The sequence below is a fragment of the Rhinichthys klamathensis genome, unplaced genomic scaffold (genome assembly GCF_029890125.1).
Source record: "Rhinichthys klamathensis goyatoka isolate OS25496 unplaced genomic scaffold, OSU_Roscu_1.1 h1tg000330l_1, whole genome shotgun sequence".
Classification (NCBI taxonomy): Eukaryota; Metazoa; Chordata; class Actinopteri; order Cypriniformes; family Leuciscidae; genus Rhinichthys; species Rhinichthys klamathensis.
The window spans coordinates 2,805,582-2,817,520 of record NW_026606845.1 but is presented as its reverse complement, the minus strand read 5'-3'; the positions used below and the strand labels follow the sequence as shown (position 1 = coordinate 2,817,520).

The 11,939-nt window shown below is 40.2% G+C and overlaps 1 long non-coding RNA gene across 1 annotated transcript; it reads right to left on the bottom strand.

The window, feature by feature from the left end:
- Nucleotides 1-6,777: 6,777 nt before the first annotated feature.
- On the bottom strand, nucleotides 6,778-7,286 carry LOC130105885 (uncharacterized). The gene is made up of 3 exons (XR_008809672.1): nucleotides 7,208-7,286; nucleotides 7,038-7,139; nucleotides 6,778-6,887 (listed from the first exon to the last, which is right to left on the bottom strand). It is a non-coding gene; the product is annotated as an uncharacterized LOC130105885 (long non-coding RNA).
- Between the last annotated feature and the right edge of the window lie 4,653 nt (nucleotides 7,287-11,939).

Below are 11,939 nucleotides of genomic sequence, written 5' to 3'. Positions count from 1 at the left end.
GTTATTTTATTATTTTATAATGTTTCCTGGGTTGCCCTTATAATGTTAGTATGTTTTTTAGATCAAAAATAGTCATAATTTAGAAATAAAAGGCATTTTTCCTAGCCTGATTTTAGCCTGTGATTTGAAGGGGCGTGTCTGCTGTGGGATTCAGTGTAGCCAGCCACTGCTGTGATTGGCTGACATGCTTGCATAAGAAATGGCTACATATTACATGTGAAACTCTCTCGAATACTTTTTACTACAGCTATTATACGTTTTTACTATTACAGCTATCGAGATTAACGAATCGCGAGAAGTTTTTTTTAAGTTTTTAGATCTATTCCCATCACATAAAATGTTGCCGTGATGAGCATTGAGCAGATGACAGTGTGTTGATCGCGAGAATGAAGATCTTATCACTGTAACGCAGTTTCTGCACTCTCTCTAATGCTTTCACCAATGCAAACAAAATGATGTACATACAGTAAGAGCTTCGTTGTGCAGTGTAACGTGCGTCATTGATTTCATAACGAGTGGTCAGATAAACTTGCGCTGTGTAGAAAGATTGTTCTTTTGACCGATTTCTGTATAATTTGTTCACAGATTAAATAAGATTATTTTCATCCTACTAAAAGAAATGATGTGAAGTTGATATTTTAGTCACTGGCTTGACCGTATTGAACGATTTTGAGAGAAAGATTACCTGTCTGAACTTGAACAGTTAGGCTACACATCAGAAATTGTTGCTTGGTAGCTCGATCGATTTATTTTCAGACGTTCATCGAGGCCAGCTCTGTATTGGCCTAAATTGAGGAAACAGTCGTCTGTGAAATATTTGGACCATACAAAACTTTGGGAAGTTGTGTCGGCGCATTTCCAGAGAAAATACAATTAACCCATTGTTTCTTCAGAGGCTCAGATGAAGGAACTAAAAAATACCTTTGTGTTCATTTGTACACCCGAACACTGATCATTTGCCATGCTTCGCTCGTTTGCAAGCCATGATGTAGCTTGAGGAAAAACTCAAATCGCGCTCGCGCATTCGTACTTCCTAGCTCATTTTCTCATGGGCGAGCCAAATTCTCTGGGCGGGCAAAGCAGAGAAAGGGGAGGTAACCTTTCCTCCTTATGACGTCATAAGGAGGAGATTCAAGATCAGCGCGTCTGAGCTGCAGAGAAGAGAAAAATAGCCAAAGCTCGGTTTACACCGATTTAAATTTCTAGCCACTGGGGGACCATTTACAGGTTAGGGGAACTCATATTAATGTTAAAAAACCTCAGAAAGTGAAAATTTCATGTCAGGGGACCTTTAAGGAGGATGTTGTATTACCGTAAAGCTTCAAATAATAGTCCGGGCTTTTATTTTCCCAAATCGCCGAACTGCATCGGCTTGTATTTCAGACAGGCGTCTATATGAGACAGGCACTTTATGGCCAGCAATATTGTTATGTTTAAGGACATTATGGAATTAAGATAATGTCTGTACCATGTTATGATTGTACTGTACAATTAAATACCATCGTGCTAAGTCTGCAGTTTGAACACTTTACCTCAGAGCGTCTGTTAACTGAATGAATTGGGAATAATACCTTGAGTGATCATAGACGTGACTCTGCGCGACGCTGTGCTTCTCGTCCGGTGTGCGACCCCCTTTAGATTATCGGCAGCATAAAAAAATGAAACGATGTGACAGCCATGGGCTGAACAATACAATTTACCGGTAATATCCATTGAGCCTATGAACTTGTTGTCCGAAACACATCTACAAGAAAGAATGAAGGCTACTCTGTAAAACAACTGCAAACGTGTGATACAAAATGACTACTATCATCATCACCATCATCACCGTGATCCTCAACTTCAAGTTCATTGGCGAATTCCTCCTCCTCGTCACTCCTCCACTTCTCCCTCTCCTCCTCCTCGTCGGGCTCCTCCACTTCTCCCTCTCCTCCTCCTCGTCGCTCTCCTCCACTTCTCCCTCTCTGCTCTCCTCCACTTCTCCCTCTCCTCCTCCTCTCCGCTCTCCTCCACTTCTCCCTCTCCTCCTCCTCGTCGCTCTCCTCCACTTCTCCCTCTCCGCTCTCCTCCACTTCTCCCTCTCCGCTCTCCTCCACTTCTCCCTCTCCTCCTCCACTTCTCCCTCTCCTCCTCCTCGTCACTTTCCTCCACTTCTCCCTCTCCTCCTCCTCTCCGCTCTCCTCCACTTCTCCCTCTCCTCCTCCTCGTCACTCTCCTCCACTTCTCCCTCTCCCCTTCCTCCTCGCTCTCCTCCACTTCTCCCTCTCCGCTCTCCTCCACTTCTCCCTCTCCTCCTCCTCCTCGCTCTCCTCCACTTCTCGCTCTCCGCTCTCCTCCACTTCTCCCTCTCCCCCTCCTCGTAGCTCTCCTCCACTTCTCCCTCTCCTCCTCCTCGTCGCTCCTCCACTTCTCCCTCTCCTCCTCCTTGTCGCTCTCCTCCAATTATCCCTCTCCGCTCTCCTCCACTTCTCCCTCTCCTCCTCCTCGCTCCTCCACTTCTCCCTCTCCTCCTCGCTCTCCTCCATTTCTCCCTCTCCTCCTCCTCGCTCCTCCACTTCTCCCTCACCTCCTCCTCGTCGGTTTCCTCCACTTCTCCCCTCCTCCTCCTTGTCGCTCTCCTCCACTTCTCCCTCTCCTCCTTCTCGCTCCTCCACTTCTCCCTCTCCTCCTCCTCGTCGCTCTCCTCCACTTCTCCCCTCCTCCTCCTCGTCGCTCTCCTCCACTTCTCCCTCTCCTCGTCGCTCCTCCACATTTCCCTCTCCTCCTCATCGCCACTACTCCCTCTCCTCCTCCTCGCTCTCCTCCCCTTCTCCCTCTCCTCCTCCTCGTCGCTCCTCCACTTCTCCCTCTCCTCCTCATCAATCTCCTCGTCGCTCCCCCACTTCTATCTCTTCTCCTCCTCGTCGCTCCTCCACTTCTCCTTCTCCTCCTCCTTGTCGCTCTCCTTTACTTCACCCTCTCTTCCACCTCGTCGCTCCTCCACTTCTCCCTCTCCTCCTCGTCACTCTCCATCACTTCTCCCTCTCCTCCTCCTCGTCGCTCTCCTTCACTTCTCCCTCTCCTCCTCCTCGTCGCTCCTCCACTTCTCCCTCTCCTCCTCCTCATCACTCCTCCAATTCTCCCTCTCCTCCTCCTCGTCGCTCTCCTCCACTTCTCCCTCTCCTCTTCCTCGTCGCTCCTCTGCACTAGAACTGGCTTAAACAGACGATCTGACGGGTTTTAGAAGATTAAATACAACCCGAATCTAAAAAAAACAGACCAGGCCTCTATTTGAAACCGGCCTTTATTTATCCAAACAGGCGTCTATTTGGGACTTGGCTATTATTTGAAGTTTTACGGTATAAGAGAAACACCTGTAATTGCTAGTACAAGTAAATAGAAACAGAAAATAGTGCTAACCCTAAACAGAAAGTGATTTCATTTCACACTGGCCTTGCCCTTCGACAAGAATAAAGACTTGCAAAGACTTGTCCAACTTAAAAACTCCCTGCAGACTCATACTACTGTGTTTGTGTATTGGACGTTCACCCACATGTTATCAGCTTCAAAAGCCAACAAGCAGAGGTGGAAAGTCCAGGGGTCAGAAAGTAAAAGTCCTGTCATATTTTTATTCCACCCACAGCAACAACTCCAGCGTTAAAAGAACTCTCCTGTGAGTTTATTTGGATCCAGATTCTAGAGTGTTAAAGTTAATGAGATAATTAAGTGAATAATTTAGTGATGATTGACCATTATTGAAGACACCTGATGTTAACTAGCAGAATCACTGAAGGAGAAAATCTATATTTTAGTCACCGTTATGGTGATCAGTGTTTGCTTTAGTTGGGCAGTTGACCTTTAAATGTTTAACTTAAGATTTTGGTTGGCTGTTTTAACAGCTGGATGAGCAAAGAGAAAAGGTGATCAGATGTTGTAGATCATGTGTATACATAATCATCATTTGACCTGAATCACTGAACTCATTTAGAGCCTACTCTCTGACTTAAATGTTTAATGATCATAACAGCATCACAGTGATTCTATAACATTAGATCCAGATTTTTTCAATATAAACCAAATGATATCTTAAAAGTTGTTCTGAAAAAAAAATCTATTTTTAGGCATATACAGACATCAAGATTCAGTGTATGAATCTCAACAATGGTGACAAACAGAATGTTCAATTAGGAAAAGGAAATTACACTGTCAGAAATAGGGGTACAGTAGGAGTCCATTTCTATCCCCCAAGGTACATATATGTACCTTTTTGAGGGTCAAAAACGCGATTTGTTTGGAACTATTGAGAGCTACATGAATAACGTGACAGCCCGGCGGCGAGATCACTGTCACAACCATCTATGTTCGCAACTCTCATATTTAACGGCTCTGGTTCGCGCTTAGTAGTGATTGGTGGCTCGTTTGACCAGTTACGTTTTTATCCACTCATAAATAAAAAGGAACGACTGATTTTGAAAATGCAGTTGAGTAAAAATTCAGATATTTGACTTTGAAATGTAGTGGAGTTAAAGTAAAAGTCTCCCAAAATTCAAATACTTGAGTAAAGTACAGATACGCAAAAAAGCTACTTAAGTACAGTAACGAATTACATTTACTTCATTACTGTCCACCACTGGCGACAGAGAGTCGCGTGTTATGATGCAATCGTTAGCCTATTTTTACAAAAACGGCTTCTACGGGGCCATAACGTAAGATACAAGGTAATGGAGCCTTTTATACATTGTCGTGTTTCTTTAGAAATAAACAATGGACAAATGGAGTCTTTAAACGTCTCAGATGTAAAGTTATTTGCTGTCAAAGTGACGCAAAAATGAATGGGAGTCAATGGGATGCTAACAGCAGGTGAAGGCTTGTTAGCCAATGGCGGCCCCCGGGGAGACTTCAGTTTCCGGCTGGTGGATTACCCCCTTGGCCTGAATCTGATGTTTCTGTTCCTCTCTGATCACTTCAGTCTGATAAACCTGCTCTCTGCTGCGCCTGCTGGACTGGAGCAAATACAGCCACAGTGCTATAAACAGATACACAAGAATGAAATATGAAATAAAAACAAAAATACAGTTCACTGGTGATAATGGTTATTGACCATTTTATTCAAAGTGAAAGCAATACAACTCAAAAGCAGTTTCACACACAATCAATATCAGAATAACTGATGAATCAGAGCAATCTGGGAGACTTTAAGCTTCTATATTTTACTGTGATTTTCACCTCAACACTTCAGACCGGCAAATGAGATACATAATGTTACGTCCTAGGGACGTATTATATAAAAAGTGTTTTTGATATGTATTTTACTTTGTTAAATTGTTGTATTTGTTATGCTCTGTCAGTCTCTCCCTCACTATTATTGCCTTGCAGCTAATTAGCCACACCTGAGGCTCATAAGGAGAGTTGCAGAGCTACACTATAAGGCCCTGTCCACACGGACACGGGTATTTTTTATAACCGTGACTTTTTTTACGCGGTTCGGCCGTTCGTCCACACGGAAACGCACTGAAACCGAACATTTTTGAAAACCCCTGCCAGGGTGAGGATTTTCAGAAACGCCGGTTACAGTGTTGTCGTGTAGACAGTGAAACCGGGGGTTTTGCCTTGCGACGTCAGAGTGTGCGCCGTTATCAGCTGTGTTTGACGTCAGATTTCCGCTTCTGATTGGCCAACGTGGCTATAGGGTTAAGGGTTATATCGCCGCCTGCTGGCGTGGCATGCTCTTGACCACGCTTGATAGCGTGTTTTTGCGTTTTCATTTAGACGGAGACCGAGCATGTGTGGACGGGATTTTTTTTTAAAACGCTGTAGGAAAAACTCCGGTTATAAAAATACCCGTGTCCGTGTGGACAAGGCCTAAGAGAGCAGGGTAAACACTGTTAGAGGAGGTTCACTTCTCCCCTGCACCAGACTTGTGTAACTATTGTGAAACTGGTGTGTTGTCCCCGTGTGGTACAGTTGAGCTTGTTTTTGGTGTGATAAAGCAATCTCTCTTTTTTTTTTTTTTTCTTTATAAGTTTGTTTGGTAACTAAAAGGTATTGTATATCAACTTTTTGTTAGGTTGTTTTGGACAGCAGTAGGGAGATTGAGTCACCTTTTTCTTTTTATATATTAATCCTTGTTTTTGGTTAGTCAGAGTGGAGGGAAGCATATGTTGTTTATTTATTTTCTTTTACCTGTGTGGTCATTTAGTTTTCCTTCCAATAGTAAGCTTCCTCTTTTGTTTGTTGTTTTGGTCTGACCTTCTCCTGAAGATTGAAAGCTTCCATTTTCTTAGTTTAAATACAATAAATAATTTGACTTTTGCATCAAGTGTTGGCTCACATTTCTGGGGCAGAGGACTGAAGGGAACCCTCCACGCTTATGTTTACATTCTTTTTTATTTATTTAAGTTTGTTACCGTCTCCCAACCGTAGACTGGGAGTAGATCGTAACAATAATAACAGCCAGAAGAAGGTTATGTTGGCATAAATCTGCTTGTGATGGACACACTAGTCCCAGATTACCCAGTTCACCCTCCTGGTGTTTATTACAGTAATACTTTTTTTTTTTTTTTTGACAGTTGTCCATTTTTCTATTACGTGGATTTCCATTTATGGTTTTGTATGTTACAAAATAGCCTAGTATAGAATGAAACTGATATCATGAAAGCAGTTACTAATTACTGTAGCAGACTGTTTAAAAGACAGGAACCTTAATCAAAAATCAATAATAAGAGTGATGATTCCATAAAAATACAATTAAAAACATGAGAAGGCGGGATGAACCCTATTTCTCACAAACCCCTTTCCTCTTCTCAGAGCATGGGAGATCATTCCAGTTCTGGATGGGATTCGAAGGCATCAGTTCAACACAGTCCTCGCCTCCACCGGCATTATTTGGCTCTTCTTCATACCAAAACCTGAATAATAGTGAAAAGTGAAAATTTTTTTTAAATACGATAGAGAAGATTTCAGTTTTTTCTAAAAAAAAAAAAAAAAATCTTTAGGGTGTGGTGTTTGAGGAAGCCTCATGTTTAAAATACATCCACAGACAGTGTTTTATCACTTACCCTTGTTTCAGTGGTGAATTATCCACCCATTTCATGATCCCCTCAGTCTCAGTGTCAGACATACCAATCCACACTCTCCTTGATGAATGAAGTTATGAACCTCTGTGTGTGAATAAAAACAGGAATAAGTGATTCCTCTCATTAACTAACACTCACTCACACAATCTCACCTGCTTCTCTTCAGTGTTGATAATGACCAGATCAGCTCCTCGATCTCTGCAGTATTTCCTGCTCTCAGACCAGCTCTTCAACTCACTGGATATGAACAAACAACCAGGACCACACAGATTTCCTAACAGAAACACACTTTTTTTTAAATGGATGAAGATATAGAAAAAAATGGGGGGGGGGGGGGGGTCTACTTAAAAACATATTCATACTGACCTTGTTTAGATTTTTCCTTCTTTAGTTCCTCACTCAAAGACTCGACTCTGGTCTCTAACTTTTCTTCTGACTCAAAGAGCTGAAGTTGTTCTTCAGTTGGTCTTTTTCAGTCATTAGATCAGTGTAATTGTCCTGTAAGCTGTTGATAGTGTGATTGAACTCTTCAACTGTGTTCTTGTAACTCTTTAACAGGTCTCTCTCTGCTGTGATGGTGATGTACAGTGTGATGAAGACCAGCAGAAGAACACACATGAGCCCGAGACACACTGTCATCAACACCAAACACCTGCTTACTCCTGACAAACAGAGACAACACACACACATATCAGTTAACAACCATTCACTCCATATTATTAGAGATTATGTTTCAAATCAACCTTTTTGGTTAATTGTCTGTAGATAATAGAGTAAATAGACAAACATTGCAATATGATAAAATATCCAAGGAATACTGAAAAACAATACAAAAATTATTTCATGTTAACTTATTAAATATAAAAGCAGAAACACTGACATGTTGTTCTTAGAAATTGTATATTTGAAATGGTATGTAACAGTTCTTATTTCCTCTAACACAGCGACACCATTGACAACATCATCTGTGACATCATTTCTGGTTTAAAGTAATTTTCTGCTTACTGCGCTTTTCATCTTTTCCTTCATCCTGGCCGTTACTCTGTGTTGGAGGTCCAAATGTGTCCTCAATATCTCTGCGTTCAACATTTTGATAAATGTCCTCTGAACCCATTATTCGCTGTGTCTGACAGTACGTCTTCACAGATGAGGTGTGGTCCTCAGAATGATAAGTATGGTTTGTAAAATAGTGTTAACCCTAAACAGGAAATGATTTCACACTGGCCTCCGACAAGTATAAAGACTTGCAGTCCAACTTAAAACCTCACTGCAGACTCAAACTACTGTGTTTGTGTATTGTATATTCAACCTCATGTTCTCCGCTTCAAAAGCCAACAAGAGGAATCTGTGATCACTCAAATAAACTCAAACACACTTAAACAGGCCAAACTGGAGCTTTGTATTAATGATGCAGAAACAGCAGAAAGTGCCTGAATCTGATGTTTCTGTTCCTCTCTGATCACTTCAGTCTGATAAACCTGCTCTCTGCTGCCCCTGCTGGACTGGAGCAAATACAGCCATAGAGCAATAAACAAATGTGAAATAAAAACAAAATGCTGAGATAATGACAATTGACCATTTTATTCAAAGAGAATGTTTCAAAGACACACCAAGAAATGTAGTGATTAAAGTGTTTCCATAAAACAATAAAATAATATAAATGGGAAAATAAAATCAGTTAATCTACCCAGTCAACACGTTGATCTCACAGTGATCAGTGAACGTCAGGAATCTTCAAAAGAAAAGAGTTCTTATGATGTAAAAGTGTAACCTCACAGCGCTCTCACTGTGTGCTCAAACTATGGCCACAATATAAGCTCATCCCAGCTATTGTTATGAAATATTGTACTATGAATGTTTTGAGAGCATTATCCCAGCTAACAGAATTTTGTTATAAGAACGTTCTCCAAATATTCAGTGTTGGTTCTGGGAACGTGAAAAACGTCCAGTTTTCTTGACGTTAGAGGAACGTGTTTTAAAAGGTATAATGTTTCTCAAACATTCTTTAAACTTATTTTTCAATAAAAAATTCAACACGATAGTAATGTTGATTTCTAACATTCCAAGAATATAAAAATGTCCAGTTTCGTGAATGTTACTATACCCTTCACTAACAGTCCTGAGAGAGGCACTTCGTGGTGTCGTTGCTCACTTTCAGTTTCGGTTGGAACGACTGTTGTTCAAGTGGTGTTGATCTTCCAGCGGGAGCTTATTAAAGGCGTGGAAATGCCTTTTGGTATTCTACATTTGTAATTGATCACACAATTCTCTGAAAACAGTACAAATTACAGTTATTGTTTAGAAATAGAATTATATTATTGTCAAATTAACTTTCTTGTAAATGTTAGTGCTTGGACTTGAACACAAGTACTGTACGTCTATAAAAATAAAATAAAATAAATTGTTGGATCTGGGGTTTCTCTTTCTCTCTGATGATTACTTAATGGATTAAACTGTCTCTCTGCTGCATTCTGCTGGGCTGGAGGAAATCTCTCGCCATAATCACACATCAGGTACACCGAAGTAAATGTAAAAACGCAATATGAAATTAAAAAAAATATATCATATGGTAATATTGTTATTGACTATTTTATTATATTTACATTATATTGGCCATTTAAAGAGAAAACAATTCAACAACAAAAAATTCAAAGGCATTCAATAACAGCATAATACAATTAATTATTGCAGTCTGGGATACTTCAGACTTCTTTAGTTTTAATGGCATTTCCTTTCAATAAACACAAACACTTTGCTCATTATTTGTGTTGTAAAGTGCAAAAAAACCCAAATAAAAACATTTATACAAACCTTGTTTAGATAACTGCCTTAGTTCAGTCTCTAACTCCAGTTTCTTCCGACTCAAAGAGCTGAAGTTGTTCTTCAGTTGGTCTTTTACAGTCATTAGATCAGTGTTCTTGTCCTATAAGCTGTTGATAGTGTGATTGAACTCTTCAACTGTGTTCTTGTAACTCTTTAACAGGTCTCTCTCAGCTGTGATGGTGATGTACAGTGTGATGAAGACCAGCAGAAGAACACACATGAGCCCGAGACACACTGTCATCAACACCAAACACCTGCTTCCTCCTGACAAACAGAGACAAAACACACAGATATCATTTAACGCCATATTATTAGATAACATTTCAAATCAACCTTTGTAAGCAATTGCGTTTTTGTTAGATAAATGATTGTTTTAAAAAAAAAATGTTCTTTTATAATGACGAACATTGGGAATTCCTATTTGCTTAAATATGGAACATTTCATATAAAATCAGAAACAATTACAGTTTTTAAAAGAATGATCGAAACTTTACGAAACATTTCTCATCCGCTTAAACATTAGCGACATCGTCTCTGCGTAAAACGAAACTGCTTCTGCTTACTTTGCTTTCGATCATTTCCTTCATCCTTGCTGCGACTCTGTGTTGGAGGTCTCGATCTATTATTAATATTTCTGCATACATAAAAGGTCCCTGATTCCATTATTTTCTCAAAGTTACAGTCTAACTGTAAAGTATAGTAAAGTACAGTATGTGTTCACAGATGAGGTGTGGTCTTTAAGATGTGTGCCGTGTTTTTAAATAGTACCAACCCAGGAAGTGGTTTTTATTAGTTCAGACACAGATAAATCTAGATTTCATTCTCACTCTAAATCTCTCTGTATGCTTATACTACTGCATGATGGAATATATATTGCATATTCAACCTCCTATAGTCAAAGCGTTGTGGAGTTTTCCCTGTGATGAAGTTAGCATCTACAACGTCCAACAAGAGGAATCTGTGATCACATAAACTGACTCAAACACAATAAAACAGGCCGAACTGGACCTGTGTGTTGATGACTATAAACTGGAAGTGAATGATGATTTACATCGCTGTTGTGTTCAGGGACAGAGAGGATGATGGGAAATAGAGATTGTGAGACGAGGACTTCCTGTTATTAAACACAAGTGAGTGACAACAGGAAATTCACATTTTACTTTTCTCAGTAGATGTCACCGTTCTACCATTTTCACTATCAATTCAATTCAATTTAACTTTATTGTCAGACTCAAGGTCCATTAGAAAACCATACAACATTACAAACACCCAACACCTCCCTAAAACCCTAAAAATCCAAGATGTAGGTGTCTTTGTTTCCGCAGTAGTTTCAATTTTGATATTTTTAGGTCAAACCGTTCTTGTCTGTCAGTCATATAATGCAGGTCTATGGTCACTTCCTCAAAGAGCATGCACAGAGAAGTCCAAATTAAACATGATTTAATGACTCGTAAATGTAAGTACACATTGATGGCCTAAGACACGAAACGAGCGGTTTGTGTGAGAAAACGAACAGTATTTATATCGTTTTTACCTCTTGTAACCACAGCCACGTCCAAGTGATCTGAGGGCGCTGGCGCTTCGGTCTGCATTCAGTCATTAAATCATATTGAAACAAAGACACCTACATATTGGATGCCCTTGAGGTAAGCTAAAACATACCAAAAATTAATTTCAAAGTGAACTATCCCTTTAAGGTTTTTGATGAAAACATTCCAGGATTTTTCTCCATATAATGGACTTCAATGGGACCCAAACGGTTCAAGGTCCAACCCAGCTAACAGAATTTTGTTATAAGAACGTTCTCCAAATATTCAGTGTTGGTTCTGGGAACGTGAAAAATGTCCAGTTTGCTGAATGTTACTACACAGCAAAAACTCAAGAGTGTTAAAGTGTTAAAATTTGATTGTTAAATTAACACTGAAGAGTGTTAAAGTTAATGTGCTATTTAAGTTATTGATTGAGTGATGATTGAGCATTATTGAAGACACCTGATGATAACAAGCAGAATCACTGGCCAATCAGGATTGATCTGGAAACAGGCCAATCAGGATGCTCTCT